The sequence below is a fragment of the Lissotriton vulgaris genome, chromosome 11 (genome assembly GCF_964263255.1).
Source record: "Lissotriton vulgaris chromosome 11, aLisVul1.2, whole genome shotgun sequence".
NCBI lineage: Eukaryota > Metazoa > Chordata > Amphibia > Caudata > Salamandridae > Lissotriton > Lissotriton vulgaris.
The window spans coordinates 548029562-548050580 of record NC_141699.1 but is presented as its reverse complement, the minus strand read 5'-3'; the positions used below and the strand labels follow the sequence as shown (position 1 = coordinate 548050580).

The 21019-nt window shown below is 50.6% G+C and overlaps 1 protein-coding gene across 3 annotated transcripts in view; it reads left to right on the top strand.

The window, feature by feature from the left end:
• The window catches only part of RHOBTB2 (Rho related BTB domain containing 2), a 274730-nt gene that overhangs the window by 182197 nt on the left and 71514 nt on the right, over positions 1-21019 (top strand). The window contains exon 1 of one of the 3 annotated variants that reach the window (XM_086943614.1): positions 11705-11754. The exons of the other annotated variants lie outside the window; for them this stretch is intronic. The gene's annotated coding sequence lies outside the window, so the exon portion shown is untranslated. Of the gene's footprint in view, positions 1-11704; positions 11755-21019 lie in introns of those variants that run through there. 3 annotated transcript variants of the gene reach the window in all.

The window sequence follows — 21019 nt, the reverse complement described above, 5'->3', positions numbered from 1 at the left end:
CCTTTGACCACGCCCCCAAGCTCCTTCACCCCACCCCCCGTTGGGCGCAGCATCACAGTTCCCATGCTTTTAGTGCACTTCGACCACTGGTGATGAAGAAAGGGCTGACTGACAGTGATGTAGCGTGCGCCTCGGACAGTCCTGTGGAAAAATACTGTGGATAGGGATAGCTCTGACGTGGAACACAAAATGGGCTGCATATTTTTCCCTGCAGCTCTGCTGTGTCTTCCCAGAACTGTTCCTGACCCCACACCCACCCCCGCCCCCAGTTTTCGAAAATAAAGTCTCCCTTAAGAACCACTCGCGGACTATTAAGTCTGAGAAAATCCACGCTTTAAAGTAATTATGCAGCAACTAGGTATGTGCGTGATTGTTTGTTCCCTGGTTACCGACTTACTGCATTCTACTGTGATTATTCTTAGTTTCTGCTTCTGTGCAACATGGTTTGGTTTATATTGTGGATTCGCTCTGATTTAAGCCCTGCCTGCAAATCTCTCCATGCTAATGTTCCTTTGGAACGGTAAATAGTGCTTCAAGTACCAAAACACCAAAAAATCAGTGAAACTTGTCCCACACCTGTCAACATCTTGAATAAAATTGCGGGTGAATTTAGGAATTTACGAGGGTAAACCAACTACGAGAAGTAGGACTGAGCACAAAAAAAGCGGATGACAGCCATAAATATGGGTGAAGTCAGGCATTTAAGAGGATAAACCAATTACGAGAAGTAAGAATGAACACAAAAAAAGCTGGTGACAGCCCCAAATGCGGATGAAGTCGCAAGTGTATTGTCTGTGTGGTTACCTAATAGTGCACAAGAGGTTGAAGGCGAAATGCGCAACAGAGGGCACAATGATAGCATTCATCGCAGATTGAACGCTTATTGCCCTTGTTCTGTCATGTGTAGTCAAAAGCCCACCAGTCACCGCTGCTGTCTGGTTTGCTGAAGACATCTTGGGGACAGTCAGAAAGCTTCACTGGGAATGTATTCTGCCCGTTGCTTACCATTGGCTTTGTGGTTTTTAACTCACATTAACTTGCTTTCTATTTGCTGGCTCTATTTGTTTTAGGCTGTTCAACTTGAGTTCGTCCCTTCCCTTCCCTTCCCCAAACCTTATTAACTGTGTCCTTCTGAGATTTTGCTTTCTGTAACCAGGCCTTTAAATATTGTTCTTATCTTGTCAAATTTGCTGTGCTTATAAACACAAAGGTAAAATGTTAGGTTCCTTCATCTGAGGTAGCTTGGTGTTTACTTTTCTTTCTTTCACCTCAAAGTGAGACAGTTTATAGGAAAGCAAAAGGAATGCAGATTACTCTCCCCATGGAGCCCGCTTGTGCCCCTCCTGTGCTTCATAAGGCTGTAACATAACACTTAAAACAGGCCTGCATTAAGGAGGTGCACGCACTTTCTGTGGCAACAAATATTCATCTTGACCCTCTGGGCCGGTCACCCCACGCACCGCGCACACTCCCCGTGAGTGAGCTCAGGCTGCCCCCGATCCCGCCGAGTGCCGCCGCTGCCCGCAGCTGTGCTCCTGGTCCTTGAGCGTTTGTATTTGTATTTGCCTCTGTTGCGTTTATTTGTATTTTGCCTCTGTTTTTCTCGTTGATTGCCTCTGTTCCCAGCGTACTGTGTGTTTCTGCCCCACTTGTTGTGCCCAGCCCCTGCCACGTTTCCCACCCGCTCCCCGCCGCAGCTCCCCTGCGGCCCGCCCCTTTCTTTTCTGTATCCCTTCCCATTCACCGCCCCGCTCCCGCCTCCCAGCTGCTCCTACCTCCCACTTCGCCATTTATGGCAGAGTGCACGTGTACGCGCAGCAATCACGCGCAGCGGGCGCGCCGATTGTGCGCCGAAGGCGTGCCAAAAGCAAGCCCGTCTGCGCCCGTCCGCGCCCAGCTCCAGAACCCCTGGTCCCCGCAGATGCCAGCCCACCCGCCGGACTTACGACGTCGCTACCCTCAACGCACTCAACACCGGCCGGATCCCCGGTTGCTACCGAGCCACCCCGAGACTCACCCACGGACCCGTCACCTGCCAAGCCTGCAAGTTCACCTGCCTCCGGACCTGCACTGAACCCGCCAAGCCGCCCCCGTCAGCAACCACCTCAAGTGCATCCTGCTCAACACCCGCTCCGTCCACAGACACGCTGTGGAACTCTGGAACCTGCTCGACACCACATCTCCAGACGTCGCCTTCCTCACAGAAACCTGGATGAACGCCTCCTCAGCGCCCGACATCTCCATCGCCATCCCGGACGGATACAAGACCACCCGGAGGGACCGCACCAATCAGACTGGAGGAGGCATCGCCATCGTACATGAGGAACACCTTCCGCATCACAACCAACTCCGACGACACCCTCAAAGCCGCCGAACACCTGCACTTCCAGATACACACCGACCCCAAGACTACACTCAGAGGCACCCTCATGTACAGACCCCCGGGGCCTCGCACACAATTCAGCGAAGACATTGCAGACTTCATCAGCCCGCACACCCTCCCCTCCGCTGACTACATCCTCCTAGGGGACCTCAACTTCCACCTGGAGAACAACAATGACCGCAACACCACCACCCTGCTGGACAACCTCGCCAACCTCGGACTCAAGCAACTGGTGAACACCCCCACCCTCTACGCCGGACACACGCTTGACCCAGTCTTCTCCTCCAGCAAGTACATCTCCTTCAGCCACTCCACCGGACTTCACTGGACAGACCACAGCTGAGTCCACTTCAGCTTCAGGAGGACCACAAACCACCACCACCCACAACAGGTTCCCCGCAGGAGCTGGAACCAGATCACCACCGACCAGCTCACCACATCCTTGAGCCAGAACCCTCCCGCCAGCTCAACGGACCCCAGCCAAGCAGCCAACAACCTCACACAGTGGATCACCGATGACCTCGCACTACTGAAGACCCCGCCCAGCAGACCCGGCAGCCAGAAAGCCTGTTGGTTCACCGACGAACTCAAGAACTCCAAGAAGAACTGCCATACCCTCGAGAAAGCCTGGCGCAAAGACCCGACTACAGACAACATGACCGCCCTCAAGCACGCCACCCGCAAACACCACCAGCTGATCCACACCACCAAGAAGACAGCATTCAAGGAACGACTGGACAACGCCCACAACAACAAGGAACTCTTCAGCATCGTCAAAGAGCTCTCCAACCCCAGCGTCGGAAACAACGACATCACTCCCTCGCAAGAACTCTGCGACTCACTCGCCTCGTTTTTCCACAGCAAGATCGCAGACATACATAACAGCTTCGGCGCACAGACCACGCACCCTAACACCGAACCAACGCTCCCCACCACCACCCTCCACGCCTGGACCCCGGTCAGCACCGAAGACACCATCCGCACGATGAACACCATCCACTCCGGATCACCAACCGACCCATGCCCCCACCACGTCTTCAACAAGGCCGACTCCATCATCGCACCCCATCTCCGGGACATCATCAACTGCTCCTTCAACACCGCCACCTTCCCGGAGAACTGGAAGCATGCCGAACTCAGCGCCCTCCTGAAGAAACCTTCAGCGGACCCCACCGACCTCAAGAACTACCGCCCCATCTCGCTCCTCCCTTTTCCTGCCAAAGTCATCGAGAAGACCGTCAACAGACAGCTGGCCGCCTTCCTCAAGACGAACGGATCCCTTGACCACTCGCAGTCCGGCTTCCGAGCCAACCACAACACCGAGACCGCCCTCATCGCAGCCACTGACGACATCCGAGCCCTGCTCGACAACGGGGAAACAACGGCCCTCATCCTCCTGGACCTCTCCGCAGCGTTCGACACTGTCTGCCACCGCACCCTAGTGCAGCGCCTCAACAACATCGGAATCCAAGAGAAGGCACTCAAGTGGATCATCTCTTTCCTCGCCGGAAGAACCCAGAGAGTCCGCCTCCCCCCATTCAGATCCGAGGCCACCGAAGTCATCTGCGGCGTACCACAAGGATCATCTCTCAGCCCCATCCTCTTCAACATCTACATGAGCCCCCTCGCTGCCATGGCGCGCCAACACAACCTCAACATCATCTCCTACGCCGACGACACCCAGCTGATCCTCTCCCTCACCAACGACCCCGCCACCGCTAGAGCCAACCTGCACGAAGGGATGAAAGACGTAGCCGAGTGGATGATGAACAGCCGCCTGAAACTGAACTCAGACAAGACGGAAGTCCTCATCCTGGGATCATCACCCTCTGCCTGGGACGACTCCTGGTGGCCCCCTACCCTGGGCAGCGCACCCAAACCAATGGATCACGCACGCAACCTGTGCTTCATCCTGAACTCCTCCCTCTCGATGACCAGACAAATCAACGCTGTCTCATCGTCCTGTTTCAACATCCTACGCATGCTCCGAAAGATCTTTAGATGGATCCCAACCGAAACCAGGAAGACGGTCACCCAGGCACTCGTCACCAGCCGACTGGACTACGGAAACACCCTCTACGCCGGAACCACAGCCAAACTACAGAAAAGACTCCAACGCATCCAGAACGCCTCCGCTCGACTCATCCTGGACATCCCCCGACACAGCCACATAGCCGGACACCTGAGAGACCTGCACTGGCTCCCCGTCAGCAAGAGAATCGCGTTCCGACTCTTCACCCATGCACACAAGGCCCTCCACGACCTGGGACCCAGATATCTCACCAACCGCCTGACCTTCTACACTCCCACCCGCCAGCTACGATCGACCAGCCACGGCCTCGCCGCCGTTCCACGCATCCGAAGAGCCACCACGGGAGGAAGATCCTTCTCCTACCTGGCAGCCAAGACTTGGAACACCCTCCCCATCCACCTCCGTCTTACCCAAGACCACCTCTCCTTCAGGAAGCAACTCAAGACCTGGCTGTTCAAGCAGTAGCGGACCCCCCCTCCCCCAAGCGCCTTGAGACCCTCCGGGTGAGTAGCGCGCTATACAAATTTCTTGATTGATTGATTGAGGTTCTTCTATCAAGGCACTGTTGGCTACACTTAATGTGACTCTCTAGTGAATGTCTAATGATCTTCCTGTTTACAGTCAGCAAGTCAGAGTACCACACCCTTTAATAATAACATGCATTAGCAAACCAAAAGGTGTAGCTTATACAACAATTCTAAAGAGCAATAGCCTCAGTATGTGTAACTTGCAGTAGCACGTGCCATAAAAACCTAGACAACATAGATTATTTCTTTCCGAAAACTAAAAAAAGGAACCCAGAAACAACTACATTATTTACACTACAGCCTTAACCATCTTGCCTATGTCAAAACATAGTATATATCCTATTTGGTGGGTGCGTGTTTTGAAACAGGTGAACAATTTCCACTGAAACAACAATGGCCTACCACCAGAACCTGTTTTAGCACTGCTGCCTTCTGGTGCGAATCTCTACCCCACTTCACTCTATGTCTCTCTACCCTACTCTGCACCACTCTACTTTATGCAAGTGCACTCTACTATGAGCCCTTTCTCGCTTTACCACTGCACTATACACTAGTCCAGTGTAGACCACTCCACTCTGCAACACTCCAGTCTATGCCAGTCTGCTCTGTACCACTGCACTCTATGCCAATGCACTCTATGCCACTACTTTATGCCACTGCATTCTACCCTGCACCACTTTGCTCTACCCTGCACCACTCCACTCAACACCATCTGAAAGAATCTACTCTACACCACTGCTCTCTATGCCACACTACTCTGGGCCAGTGCACTCTACTCTGTGCCACTCTACTCTGCACCACTTTACTCTATGCTGCTGCCCTCTAAGCCACTCTGCTCTAAAAGACTGCACTCTACACTGATGCACTCAACATCACTTTACTCAAAACCAATGCACTCTATACCATTGCATGCTACTGCACTATATTCTATTATGTGCCACCCTACAGTGCACCACTCTACTCCACACCACCATACTCTAAGCCACTCTACTCTATGCACTCTCGACTACTGAACTCAACGTCTCTCTACTCTGCACCACTGCACTCTACACCTCTGCATGCTACACCACTGCAAGCTACACCACTCTACACCACTGCACTTTGTCACTTCACTTTACGCCATTCTGTTCCACTCTGTAGCACTTTTCTCTCTGCCACTCTACACTGTGTAACTCTACACTGCAAGACTGCACTCTCCGCCACTGAACTCAACACCACAGTACTCTGCAACACTGCACTCTACACCATTATGCTGGATGTCCCTGCACTCTGCACCATTCTATTCTATTCAGCACCACTGTACGCCACTGCTCTCTGCACCACTCTACTCTGCTCCACTCTCTACTCTATGCCACTCTACTGCACTATACCTCACTACACTCTGCATCACTCCACGCCACTCTAATATATTCTGTGCCACTACACTCTATGGGGCAGGGATGAAACATTTCCTGCTGGAAAAATCTGAAATTGTTTGAAGTTTTCCTATGGCTTTTTTCCCACCAACTGAAGTGTAATACAGGAAAGACTGAGCTTCTCTTTTTCAATTCAAGATCGAAGGAGCCCTGGCAGGCCCTTTGGCCGAAGGATGCTCCCCCACCACTCACCCATACTAAGTCTATTAAAAATCTAGGCATTAAGTTTGATGGGGGAACTCTCCTTTCTCTCACAAATTAATGCAGTAGTAGGGACCTGCTTTGGCATGTTGCGTCTGATGAGGACGTTTCTGCACTTTCTGTGTCTGCCAGCTAGAAAATTGGTTGTCCAGGCTCTGATCACGTCTGGACTGTACTATGGAAATACACTGTACCTGGGTGTGCCCGACTATTTGATTAGTAGGCTGCAGGTGGTTCAGAATGCAGCTGTTGAACGGTACTCAGCCTACCTCAGAGAACGCATGTATCTCCGTTTCTCAGAGAATTGCAATGGCTTCACGGCAGGAAGAGGATTACTTTTAAGATCTTACTGCTAATCCATAGAGCCCTGCATGAGAAATGCTGAGGATACCCGAGAGAGTCAATCCGTTTCTATGTCCATCCCAGGCGTCTGTGCTCAGCCAATCTCTGATTAGCCAGAATCCCTCGGATCCGTAAATCCAGAACGGGGGACAGCTCCTTTTCTTTTTTGGGACTCTCTCTATCGAACAATCTCCCTTTGGAACTAAGATGCATCACATCCACCCCCTCTCTTTTGGAAAAAATTAAAAACATGGCCTTTTTCCAATAGCTAATTCTGTTCTCCTCTGCCCTTCGGCTTTCCACTGCACGTGCAGAGCGGAAGGACACTCTTCGGAGTAACAGTTGCACCGCATACACAAATTCCTTTTACATTACATTACATATGCCACTCTACTCTACACCACTTCACGCTACGCCGCTCTACTCTACACCTCTGCACTCTACCCTGCACCACTCCACTTTTCTCCTGACCCACTTCACTCTACTCCACTTCACTCTACTCTGAAAGTATCTAGTCAATACCATTGCACTCTACTCTGCACCACTTTACTCTACGCCAATGCATTCTACACCACTCTATTTTACTTTACTGCACTCTACGTCAATGCACTCTCCACCACTTTACTCAAAATGAAAACACTCTATGCCAGTGCAGTCTAGGCTAGTCAACTCTGCACCTCTGTACTTTATGCCACTTCACTCTAGGCCACTCTATGACACACTTCGACACTACACTCAACGACACTACACTCTACGATACTCCACTCTCTGCTCAATTAAACTCTACTCCACTTTATGCCGCTCTGCAACACTACTCCACTCTGCAACGCTCTACACAGCTCCCTCTATGCCACTCCATGCCCCTTTACTCCATTCGATTGTACGACACTATTCCACTCCACTCTAATGTACTCTGCCATTTCACTCTCCTCCAGTACTCCACTCTGCAACTCCATGGCCATCTACTCTGCTCTATGTCACTCTACTCTACAACACTGTGCTCCACTCTACGCAAAACCCTCTACGCCACTCCACTCTGCTCTACACCAATCCACAACACTCTATGCCGCTCCACAACACTCTACTCCACTCTGACACTCTGCGTCACTCAACTCTACTCTACATCACTCAACTCTGCGCCACACCATTCCACTCTGTGCCACTCAATACACCCCACTCTACTCTACTGTACAACACTCCCTCCTACGTCACTCTCCTTTACCCCACTAACTTTTAGCCATGCTTAACAGCATCCCCGCTGGTGGACAACGTGGCTAAAATATATTGGTAAAGTCAACCGCTCTTGTTTAGGCGAGAGCTATTGGTTTTGCCAATGCCTGTTTATCCTGGTTCTGTAAGTCTTTCTTATCATAAAATATAATCCAATATTTTAATTAAGTTTCAAGGGTACAAAGATAGATCACCTGCAAGCAGGAGCGATTTCCTTGGGTGATACACAGAAGCACCCCTCTACAGCAGTCAGAATAATTTGTCAAGGGCTGTGTAAATCTTTTTTGATGTTCGTGGCAAAAAAATAAAAAAAACTGAGGAAAACCTATAAGCCTGTGCAAATGACGGGGAAAATGTTATAGCTATATTTCCCAATTTAATGAATAAAAAAATGAAAGGAAAGTATATCAAAAGGCACTCGATAGAATTATTTTCAACATTACTGAAAGTTTAGAAGGCGAGCTATTGGGCCACTTTGCACACATCCACGTTGTGCTTCCTGGCGACAGAGCTTCGCCTCCCTCACACCTCTCTCGTCTGTCGTGGTGGCGATGTCCCTGTTCCCCACACACCTCGTGTCGAACCCCCTTGCTGTGTGTGTGTGTGTTCCACCGGCAGCACACGCCTGCTTGCCTCCTTGCCTCCTTAAGTCACAGGTAGGTGAATTCCTTCAGACTCGTCATGCAGGTCCCCGCATCCCAGTCCTGCCTTTCGCTCAGTTCAGCTGCCACTGCAATGAGTCGGTGCCTCGTTTATGTTTGACTTCATTCATGGCTGACACTGTGGCTCAGCAGCTCGCTGACTGCTCACATTCCTCAATGATGATTCGCCACACTTTCCTCAATGTACTTATTTCGGCACTTTGGTCAGATTTTAAACGTAAATAAACAACGCAAAAGGGAAGGGGTGCAAGGAGAAGGACTTAAAGGGTGGATGAATACAAAAAGAAAAGATAAAAGTATTTTTCTTTGCAGTTCTCTCTCTGTTATGGAAGTTCTGTGTGAAAGTTCAGCTCTGTTTACTCACTATAGCTCATCTCCAGAGGGTTTATTCCTCTTATTATATAGCACAGTTATTGAGTAAGGGCCGTCAGCCCATATCTAAAACTTAAATGCATGGTACATGTCTATTTGGAAGTCACCCAGGGTTTATGAATTGTATTGTAATTGCATTTATATAGCGCTTACTATCCCTGATGAGGTGTTGAAGCGCTTTTTCGACGAATAGCACGCTACTCCGGAACCTATAAAGGATTAGTGGTGAATTAGTATAGTGAAATATGAAAGTACTTTGAGTGGTGGATATGTTAGTCAGTTATTTGGATTGAGAAGCATAGTGGAGGGATAGAAGTGGGAAGAAAGGTTTGCATTTATATAGAGCTTGCTACCCCTGATGGGATGTTATGGCACTTTTTCGGCGAGAAGCACGCTACCTATTCCGGAACGAAGTGTGTGGGGCCACCAACATTCCCGTCCTTCACAGATGTGATCACCTACTGGTAGATCATTATATTTAATGTTTTTCGAATCCCTGCTTGATGTCATGGCTGTCTGTACACTTTTAATGGTATGTCCTGGGCAGAAGAACACAAAATAAATCACAATTCCTTTGTGTTCATGCTGTTTTGGCAGACTCTGTTCACTAATTTATTCCATCTTTTCTAGCTGGTAAGGGACAGACATTTTTCTTGTTTTTATGAACAATTTATTATCTTATGCTGTTGTAAGACATAGGGTTGTGATTTTCCATGCGAGACAAAGATTTCTTTCCATGGCGTCCGCTAGTATTTTATCTGTTGCTGTTTTCATATTCCCATGGCCTTCATCGTTGGCTGATGATGTAGTCTTATCTAAGTTAGGGGGGAGGATTTGCCTTCATTCTAGCTCTGCCGCCTTCTTTCCCAGACACCATCTCCTCTGGCATTGCGGCCTGGCGTCATAGGACTCTTCCCAGCATCCATTAATAAGATTGCTTCCTGGCTGCTCTGTCTCTTTATAGAATTGATAGTTCAGCTCATCTTTTCTCTTTATTAATGTAGGTCATATTTGCTTCAAGTGTTGCATCAAATGCTTCCATGGAAGAGAGTTTTCCACAAGACCTTTTTCAGATCTTCCCAATGTTACCAGCTCCACAGGTTTCCACGGCATAAGTTAGAATATCTTTTATCCTTGGATCAGTTATTTGATTCAGCAGTTTTACCCGGTTACTATCCTATTTATCGCCCTCTGTGCTATATTTGTAGGGGCTTCCATATGGGACAACCAGTTTGTATCACCATTAAATTGGAGCCGCGGGTATCAGAAGGTCTCAGTCCAGTTTAAAGTTTCTGAGGTTAGTTTAGCGTCAGCTTCTTGGTTTTGGTTGGTCCTGGCCTTATGATCATCACTCTGGGTTCCATTTGATGTAGGCTCAGTGAATTATTTTGACAGTACCCTTCGATAGCCTGTCTAAAACTGCCATATTGCTTTCGGAGTACGGGTTACTAAAGAGAAGTTAAGCAGTAGGATTTATCTGGGTGATATATTGTTGGGTTCCGGGGTAACGTGCTACTCGTTGAAAAGTGCTTTGACTCCTCGTCAGAGATAGTAAGCGCTACATAAATACAATAACAATACCTACGACGAGTGTTTTCAGTTGTTTTACAAGAGCAATCTTGGATACACCCCCTTCGGTGGGTGCAATAATCTAGTCCCGAAAGAACATTTCATGTCTAAAGGTAGTGGCTGCGAACTTGAGTTGACTATTTTATTAATTTTTCCAGCACAGCAATCGAAAGGTGGGGCTCTCTGCTTCCTCCCACATGATCAAACCATTGTCTATTTACATCTTCCACGATACCATTTGGTGCAAAAGTGCATCTGGTTAAACAGGTTCCTTTTGTTCAGGGGTTATGCATAGAAATGGGAAGACAGACTAGCCCCCCCCCCCCCCCATTGAAGTGGGTGGGGTTTCAGCAATGGGTCCCGGTGGGTGAAGTGAAGTCTGATGTTACCGATGACCCGCGGGGATCTGGTGATGTGTGAGGCTTAGTGTGGGTGTGGACGAATAGATCTGTTTACAAGCTCCTGACTATTCTTTGGTAAAGGGCCACTACGTAGGCTGGTCTCGCCCAATCACCGCGGGGCCCGTTCCAAGCCTGGGAGCGGAGGTAAGGCTGGTGTGCACCTCCCGGACTCCCCACTCCCCGCGGATGCTGCAGCGCTCCGTGTCTGTTCTGTTTCCATGGTGACCGAGGGCTTTGAACTCCGGATCCAGGAGCTCCGCAGCGAGGCGGGATTAGGCAGGTACCAGACGCCCCGCGGGTCCCTTTGGCGAAGGGAAAGCAGTGGGTGGGGAGCGAGGAGTTAGGATCCCGGGCCCGGGCCCACACCGGAGCTGTGAGACGTGTGCTCTGACGCCTCGAGTAGGGAGGAGCATCCGAGGCCTCCGCCGAACCTGAAGGCTCATTCATGTGTAGGGATGAAGGCAGCCAGGCAGGTTCACACCGTGCCCTCGGGAGGAGAGAAGCAGGTGACCGCCGAGGACCGGTGTGACGGGTCAGGGCACGGTCTCCAGATGACTCCGTGCCACAGAAGACACGGTGCTGCAGTCAGGGACTTTGCTTTCACAGATCAGTGTTATCAGGTTAGTTAGTTTACTTAGTTACTCTGAAGTGAGCTCGAACTTCATCTCCCAGAATGCTTTGTTTCGTTCTAATAAAATCAAGAACAGGAGCACTATGTCCTTTATGACATGGAATTTTCTGCCAATGTTAGGTTGGGGCCTCCGCAGCAGGTTCTCAGCGCCTGGATATCCTCACGGGTGATTGGCCGCGCTTTATAAGTCCTGTTTGATTGATTGATTATGTAGGCATCCTGGGAATGAGCTGGAGAAAAGGGATCGGAGCGGTGGTAGGTAGGGCACTTGGCGTGCTGGAAGTAGAGGTGGGCTAACCAACAAATTACGAGGTAGCCACTGAAAGCTCGCGCCCGGCTCTGGCTCAGCTCGAGGTCCTGTTGGAACTTCAAGCCCATAACGAGCCGAGCCTGAAAGTGGCTTCTACCCAGTGCAGGAGCAAGGTCAGGTGGTGCTCGGTGCGGAAAATTTTATGTCCCTCGCCAACATTGAAATTATTAAAACAAAGAAAAAAAAGATAGTTGCACACATTTTTGCGATTTTGTCACCCCCTCAGTGATAACACCAGGGGCGGCCCGCTCCCACCGCAACCCCCTTCCTATGCCACTGCTTCTACCTGCCACCCTACCTCTAACCAGAATGTGATATTAGAGGGCGTGACCTCAAGCTCCCATTACAGTCTTTAAATCTTCAGCATGCTTGCAGTATTTTACATTTTATGTAATAAATGTGAGATAATGTTTGTCATTTTTGGAGACCTGATTACTTTATTACACGTTTGATGGGAAGCACAGAATAAAAAAGTTTGAAGACCAGTGGCTTAAGCTGTAGCAGTGATTCGGACTATCATAGCAAGAGATGGGTTTATAGATTCTCGGGGTGAGAAGTAGAAGGAAAGAGCGGAGGGGACTGCGGGGGACGAGGTGACGGTGCGGCCCCAACACAACGTGATCGAAGAACTAGAGAGAGGGCTGGAAAGACATTATGTGGCCCTGGGAACTGGAGCATTTAGTTTTTCATTGAACATGCGCTATATATATCACTCACAATTTTTCCCCATCACTATCACAATCTCGGCCTGTCTTTAAAAAACGAATGTGATCTAGAGTGGTGTATAACAGGTGCTCTCGTAAAGCGCATCAATACCTTTGGGTCGAGTTTGCGCTATATAAAAACTACAAAAAAATGCACAAAGTAAAAACAAAGTGTTTACATAAAAAGTAAATACAAACATATACCCATTAAGTGGTTGATTTTTACAAAGTGAAACCGGAAAATCTGGATAAATCTCAGCTTACTGCATAAATTGTGTGATCTTAGGCAAATATATATTTTGACAAAGCTCCTTTTATTATTGCTTAATAAAGCACTTTCAAATATGTGAGTTTATAATACTACTTATACAAATAATATTCTGCTTTTAATAGACTGTAATGTTTCTATATAACAACTTTTAATAAATATTTCTCAGTGCAGTGATATAATGAGACATATTACTGTCAAAGATTCCAAGTGTCAAAACACTTTTTTGAATTTTGAAGAGGTGTTGTCATATTTTCTGTGGTGTTTGTTAAATGATTTACATAGCAAACATTTCCATGACTCTGCTTGTGAACGGGCTCTAAGATCTGAGCGAGACCCTTGGCTCGGCTCTCACTGTTATTTGCAAGCTCTCCGCACCACTATTAGGAGGGGAAGCAGACCTGAGTCAAATGTCTGGTTTGGCTTTTAGAACCCTTGCACAAGCCGAGTCCTGAAAGCGTAAATCGTGTAACTCATACAACAACCATCAGGGGAAATAGGATAAGGCCTCGCCAAAATTCAAAAGGTCCATTTCTTTAACACGTGGTAGCTTTGCCATTAATACATCACATTATAGCACTGCACTCAGTATTACTTATCAAAAGTGATAGCTTGTAAACATGAACTTAGAACCATTTCTTCTCCCTCCCCGCCCAGGCCACAGGGACATTTGTGAATTGAGGCAACACAGTTGTCATGTAAACCCTGAATATGGCCCAGATTCTTATAGGTTGAGCAACATTATAGTATTTTAACTCAAATACAATAGGTTTCTGTACTGCTGATGTTCTGAAATTATGTATTTGAAAGTGCGTTTATATGTGAAAGTGACAAAAAAGGTGCATTAGCAAAAAATGTGCCTAAGATCACGCAATTTGTTTACGCAGGGATGCTGCGATTAATCAACGTTTTTTGGTTTCACTTTCTAAAAATCAGCCACTACATGGGTATCTATTTTTCTCACTTTTTTAACCTAAAATGTTAATGCTTTTTTCTACTTCTTTGAGCATAAGAGTAGAGAGTGCAAGCAGAAGCCATGTGAAAGCTCGGCTTGTTATTGGCTCGCGGTTCCAATGTGACCACGAGCTCAGCCAGGCTTCAGGCTCTAGCCTGGCTCTAACGTTTAGAGGCTTGCACACCTCTGTGTGAAAGTGAGGTCCTGGGCCTCAGGGGGCCTTCGGGGAGAAGTAGTTGGGAGTTGGACTCTACAAAGCCATAAGGTTGGGAATAAGAGTCAGATTTTCATAGATTTTGTTTGGGGTGACAGGCAGGAGTGCCAGGATGATTCAGAAATGTGCTATTATAGCAGACGGGAGAGCATGTTTACTGGGAGGAGGATTGTTGGCATGGTTATTAAAGATAAATATGTCTAGAACAGGATGAGCTTTTGGTTGAACCCTGGCATCTTCATTACCTCAACAGGGGCTGTCCAAGAAAGTACCATAACATTTGACGTAAACGGATCTCCCACTACTCTCTAGAAAACCCTTGGCGGGAGGAAGGGCATGACAGCGGTGACTGAGGGATTACTGTCATGATATCTGTAGCTGTGTGCTCGTCTTTCACAAACTACCTTTATCTTTCACCTCAACTATTATCTGGACTGGAGTGCTGTTGTTGGACGTGGGAAGAGGGGGTCGCATTGTTTACCAATGTTGACACAGCGGTGGCGTCCTGGAAGTGTACGGATTATATACTAACACTGTATTATTGCTGGTTGGTCAATATCAATTTACAATCTCAATAACCATATTATAACCATATTTAAAAAAAAACTGGTATCTTCAATACACATTAAATGCGCCCTCCAGTTAGGAAGCACAAATCACACAATTGACCCCCTCATCAGCCAGGGAGGACCTGGCCTGGCAGTTCGGGCTGGGCTGTTCCCATTGGGCGCAGGGTCAAGACTGATTTGCATATGGCTTGGTTCAAACTTGAATGGCATGGTGAGCAAAACGATGGATTTAGGCCCCGATCTCTGTACTGGGGTGAATGCATGATGACATTGTTCTGCATTCTGTCCATCAATAGTTATTTTTGCATTTGTCACCCCGAGTGGGACGGGTGCTCAGACATGGGACCTGTGCTCTCCATGGCACTGGATTCAAGCTATCCTGGCTGAAGAGGGGTGAAACCCCGAAACTGGTCCTCGGATGCTTGTTTCCAGTCCAGGGAGGACCTGGCCTGGCAGTTCGACTGTACTGTTCCCATTGGGTGCAGAGTCAAGACTGATTTGCATAGGGCTTGGTCCAAACTGTAATGGCATGGTGAGCAAAAAAAACGATGGATTAAGGCCCAGATCTCTGTATTGGGGTGAATGCATTACATTGTTCTGTATTCTGTCCATCAATAGTTATTTTTGCTCCAGTTAGGAAGGTCTCCAGAAGTGCCAGGCTTCCTTGGAGGATGGAGTCTTCAGGACTCAGACTCCAGGCCTCGCTGGGATGTCTCAGATATAGAGAGGGAAGGCGCTCCTAAATGGGGTGAGGCTTTCCCCGAAAGTGTCATAGATTTTGGAGAGGATCCTAGTCTAGATCGGGCTGGTGGAACCCAGAAAGGTCAAAGGTCAGGCTTCCAGGGTCTAGCTCAGGCTGAAGACTGATCCTTCTGCAGTGCAGTCACTTAGTTCGACCGTGTGTTGTATCTGAGGTCAGTCAGCCTCCATGCCCTCTGCTGACAGAGCCTCGATTGCTCACCCACGGACCCACGTGCAGTTCGAGGAAGCTAGCCTTGGCTAATCTTTGGAAGCAGTTGTTTCCGTGGGCCTGGGGAAGTGAGGAGAATAGACATTAAATCGGGGATACATCTGCACCAGGTGCCGGAGAGAAGCCCGGCACCATCCCTGACAGAAAGGCGTGGTGATGGACAATTCTGGGTACGGGTTGTTCCCAAGCCTGGAGAAAAAGAGAGAGCAGGGATGCCTAGGGAAGAAGAGTTACTGCCTGCTTGAGGAAGAGGAGGGCGGAGTGATTCTAGTCTCCTCTGACAGCAAGGTTGTATTACAGGGCCCTAGCTGGGCCATTCGCAGGTGGATAGAGGAGGAGCGGTCTGTGGCTAAGATGAAGATGTGCTCGAGGTGTTTGTGGCACCTGTACATTGGCCCTGAGTTTTGGGGAACTTTGGGACATGTAGTGTAGGATAACCAGTGGCATTAGTGTAAAGGCATGTTTGAAACAACTTTGACCCAGAGCGACCCCAGCGATGCTGAATGTTGAACCCCCACTTCAGAGTCTGTACCCGGGGCTCTGCGCCCGGAAAGGGACAAGAATGCCCAGGACCATCTCAAGATACTCCAAACCACTTAAGAATGCTGACGGGTTGACCTGATTGGGATCCGCTCACGCAATCGGCCGCGTTGCCATGGCTGCGGGGTCCTCACTGGTTGCTATGGTTACTGCTGCCGTCCTGCTTCTGCATGCCTCGGTGTGGAGTTACAGCATCCCTGGATCCCGGCGGGCGCACTGTGTGAATCTTTGCCAGGGTGCGTGCCATATCCCTGCCATCCGCCCGCTCGGACCGTGAGCACCGCCCCTTGCCACAACCAGAGACGGGCCACTCCGCCAACACCTCTCAGAAGGGACTTCTGACCACACCTCTGTGTAAAGGTGTGTCTACACCCCTGCTGCCTGCCATCGTATACCCCGGGGATTCCAGGTCTGTCTGGGCCATCCTTTCCTGACCTTTCAGCAGTAACCTCTGTACCCTCGCCCCATCTGCTCTGGAGTTCCGCCCGATACCTGGACATACTAGGGGAGAACCCTGAAGGCAGCAGCCCTTCCAAGCCCTGCCCGGTGGCTGTGCCGGCTCCTTTCTCCAGGGGCTCGTTAATACCACTGGGACCCGTCAACGGGAACTTTTTCTAAGCAGCTTTTCAGAGGCCAAAGCTGTCCGCCGTTTGTTCCCCGTGAGCTGCTCGGAAGTAACTCCTCAACAAAGCTGAACACACTGAAGCTTACCCCAGAGCTGTGAGTGGAGGCGGAGGAGGGGTGTAGATTAGAAGAGAGGGCAAGGCGCCACCCACTCCGCGGCAGGCCACACTCCAGTGTACGCCTCGGGGCAATGCGTTCATCCGGGGCTTAAGAAGAGGCCAAGTCATTACCCTGACAGGTAAGGAGGTCTGGAGCGTGCGTGATGGAGGGAGGAAGGCAGGAAGCTATTTCCGGCAGCTATTAGAATTATTTTTAGAACCGCAAGGAAGTAAGCGCCAACTCTGGGGAAATGTTTCACCTGAAAATCTTTTTTGTCTAGTTTGGCATTTGGTTATCTGTGTAGAGAGCCACTCGGGCTCTCCACTACAATGTTGCTTTCCCCCACGCACGCACGCACAACCCGGGGCGGGCTCGCGCCGGGGTATAAATAAAGAAGCGGAAGACCGCTCGTGGTCTTTCCGGCTAACCCATACCTGGTGTCCGAGCGTCCTTACTGTTAGCCCCTGTAGCAGCACGTGGTAGGCCTCAGCTACCACATTACATTGGCGACGAGGCGGTAGTGTTCCACGCGTGCCCGCCGCCTCCTGCACGTCCTGCTGTGTGTGCCCTGGCTGCGGTGCCCAGCCGCTCCTGCTCGCCGGGCCCTGTGACCGAGACCCGCCCACGCGTCACCCGTGAGGGTGCGCCTTCAGCTGGCGGGACTCGAGGTACTGGTGCGCAGCCTTCGCCTCCTGCGGGTGAGTGATCCTTCTGCCCCGCCTGCGCGCGCTCACCGCGCCCCCTCGTCTCGCCGGCCGGCGAGAGTCAAGACACCGGCAGGACCACGTGTTCGCGGCCCAGAGCAGGCCCGCCTCTCCCTCTCCGCAAGCAGCTCCAGGGAGACGCCTCTACTGCGTGTGCGCGCGCGGGGCTCCGCGCTGCTCTCTCTCTCCCTCGTCACTCCCAGCCACGTCGGCCCAATAAAGCATTGGCGAAGCAATTCCTGCCTGCTGCAGCCTGGAAGAAGGAACACTTTAGTGCCAACAAGCATTGGCTAAGGCAATTCGGGCCTTGCTCCTGCCTGCATTGGGGGAGATTCAGAAAGCCTGCATCCCTGTGGACAAAGCTTAGATCAAGGCAAGGGGGAGAAACTGAGGGCACCAGCTAGCAGCAGTCCCCTGGCACACTGCTTTGCACGCCGACACGACCCCGGAAGGCACCGTACCTCCTCACACACAGCGCCACCATGAGCCTGGACGCCGGCGGAGCTCAAGACGGCGTGGTCCAGCCGCCGCCACCTGCAGTCGTCCCACAGGCCAACGCCCAGGCGGGCAACCAGGCCCCTGCCGGGCCCACCACTCCCGCTCAGCCCGCCCACCTGCATGCCGGCGCAGCGCCCATCCCGCCATTCAGCGAAACGTCGGATCCGGCAACAGCCGCTCTCCGGTGGAGGGCATGGGTCGGACGCCTCAATCTTTACTTCAAGGGAACTAGGGAAACCGATGGAACGGTGAAGAGATCACTACTCATTCTCTATGGGGGACAGGAAATCTATGACCTATTCGAATCGCTCCCAAACACCGGATCCGAAGACGACTACGACGCCGCGGTCGCGGCCCTGAACGCCCACTTCGACCCACAGCTAAACAACGACTTCGAGAAATTCAAGTTCAAGCGCGCCTGGCAAACCGAATCTGAATCCGTCGACATGTATTATGCTCGGCTCCGTCGCCTCGCGAGCACATGCCCGTTCACAGACCCCAGGGAAGAAATCAGGGATCAAATAATTGTCGGATGTAAGTCGAAGCTACTAAGGAAGTTGATCCTCAGGCAGCCAGGGATTTCGCTTGACGAGATCCTCGTCCTGGCCAGATCGCATGAACTGTCGGATGCGAGGGCTGAAGAGATGGAGGTGGCGTTGCACACTCCAGTCATCGTTCCAACGATGGCACGGACCCCAACTATCAAGGAAGAGCGAGTGGACGCCATTCACCGGCGATTCCCGCCGGTGAGGCAGCGACAAGGCCCTCCACGGACCAACCGATGTGGGTACTGCGGAGAAGATCACCCGGCCGCCGCCACATGCAGCGCCAGAGGCAAGACGTGTCTCAAGTGTGGGCGTCTCAACCATTTTGCCGCCGTTTGCCGGGGAGGCAAATTCAAATCAGCAGGCCCACGTGCCCGTGCGGTGACGCAGCGGATCCACCAGCTATCGCTCGATCAAGACCGGCCCCCGCCGGACACTGAAGCACAAGACCGTCGGCCCAGGTACGAGGACGATGAAGATGACGAAGTATACATCGTCTCCTATGTCAGCCCAGCATCTACGAAACGACGGCCGCCGCCCATGTGCTCCATCACCGTCGACGGGACGAACGTCAATGCGCTGATAGACACCGGAGCATCCGTCAACGTCATGGACTCGGAGCAGTACGACAGTATGTCCCTGAAGCCGATGCTGTCACCGTCCACGGCAAGAATATACACTTATGGAAGTACGGAACCGCTCCCTCTCCGAGGGGTAATCCAAACCACAGTTGTCAACGGAGACTACTCCACAGAGACCAAGTTTCACATCACAGAAGGCAAGAAAGGCACCCTCCTGAGCTGCCATACCGCGGAAGATCTCGGCCTGGTATTCTTCGCCAACCAGGTGCACCAGGCCCATGCTGACTTTATGCTCAGAGACTTCCCCGAGTTGTTCAAAGGCCTTGGTAAACTCAAGGGGAGGAAGTTCAAACTTCACATAGACCCAACCGTGAGGCCCGTCGCACTCAGGCATAGGCGGGTACCCTTCAATCTACGGCCACAGGTAGAAGAGGAGCTACGGAAGCTCGAGGAGTTGGGAGTAATCGAAAAAGTGTCGGGACCGACACCCTGGGTCTCCCCGCTGGTCGTTGCCCCCAAACCGAAGCAGCCAGGAGCCATTCGCCTATGTGTGGATATGAGACTCCCAAACACCGCCGTCAAGCGCGAGAGGCATATCACTCCCACCATGGAGGACATCATAGCGGACCTCAACGGGGCGAAGTGGTTTTCGAAGCTGGACCTGAACTCCGGATACCACCAGCTAGAGTTGGAGCCAGCAAGCAGATACATTACCACCTTTTCGACACACGTAGGGTTGCGTCGCTACACCCGGCTCAGCTTCGGCGTGTCATCGGCAGCCGAGGTTTTTCAAAACGCCATTCGTGAGGTGCTGTCAGGACTGACGGGTGTCATCAATCTGAGCGATGACATCCTCGTCTATTCGTCAACCCTAGAAGAACATCACACCAACCTACGAGCGACCCTACAGAGGCTTGCCGACAGCGGGCTGACCTTACATCGAGCCAAATGCGCCTTCTACCAGGAAGCAGTGGACTTCTTCGGGTACACATTCACTAGGGAAGGCCTCAGCTACCACATTACAATCTGCAATCTGGACTGTGGAGAAGTAGTTTAACATTCAAGACAGTCACGTCAATATACGTCAAACGAACGCAACAGTGACAGTCTACAATTGAAATTCATTTTCTGGCCAAGAGCTGTTGGTTTTAGGTCTTCCTGTCTGTTTCCCGAGTTACAGCCCCCTCACCATTTTCCCGTTTCTATGTAAAAGCTCGGTGGCTTGGTAGCACCTAAGTGGCGCGGTTACGGCACTTTCATGGCGCCTGCTCTACCACATTTGGCCACATTTGGAACCACAAGGTCACGGTTAAGGGCCCTTTGAAAGCCCCTGGCAGCCAAATTTTGAGCTTATGTGGTAGCTGACGTTATTTATTAGGGTTTCTTCTGGAGCACCTGGTTCTGTTGGGCCTCTTTGTTGGTACGTGAGTGAGTGCCCGGTAAGGGCTCCTTTCGTATCACCTTACTGGCACGGCCAGACCCGCAGATAGTCATTGAATAACTTGGAGCTTACATGGTAGCAACAAGATCCCCAAAAAAGAGCCCGCAGTAGCGCCTGGATGCCTGTTGGTGCAGCCTCCAGTACATAATTTCACAGGGTGCAGTGGGTAGGCCAGGTTTTTTTTTTTTTTTACAGGGCGGAAAATATGGATTTTTTTGTGTTGTGTTCCAAG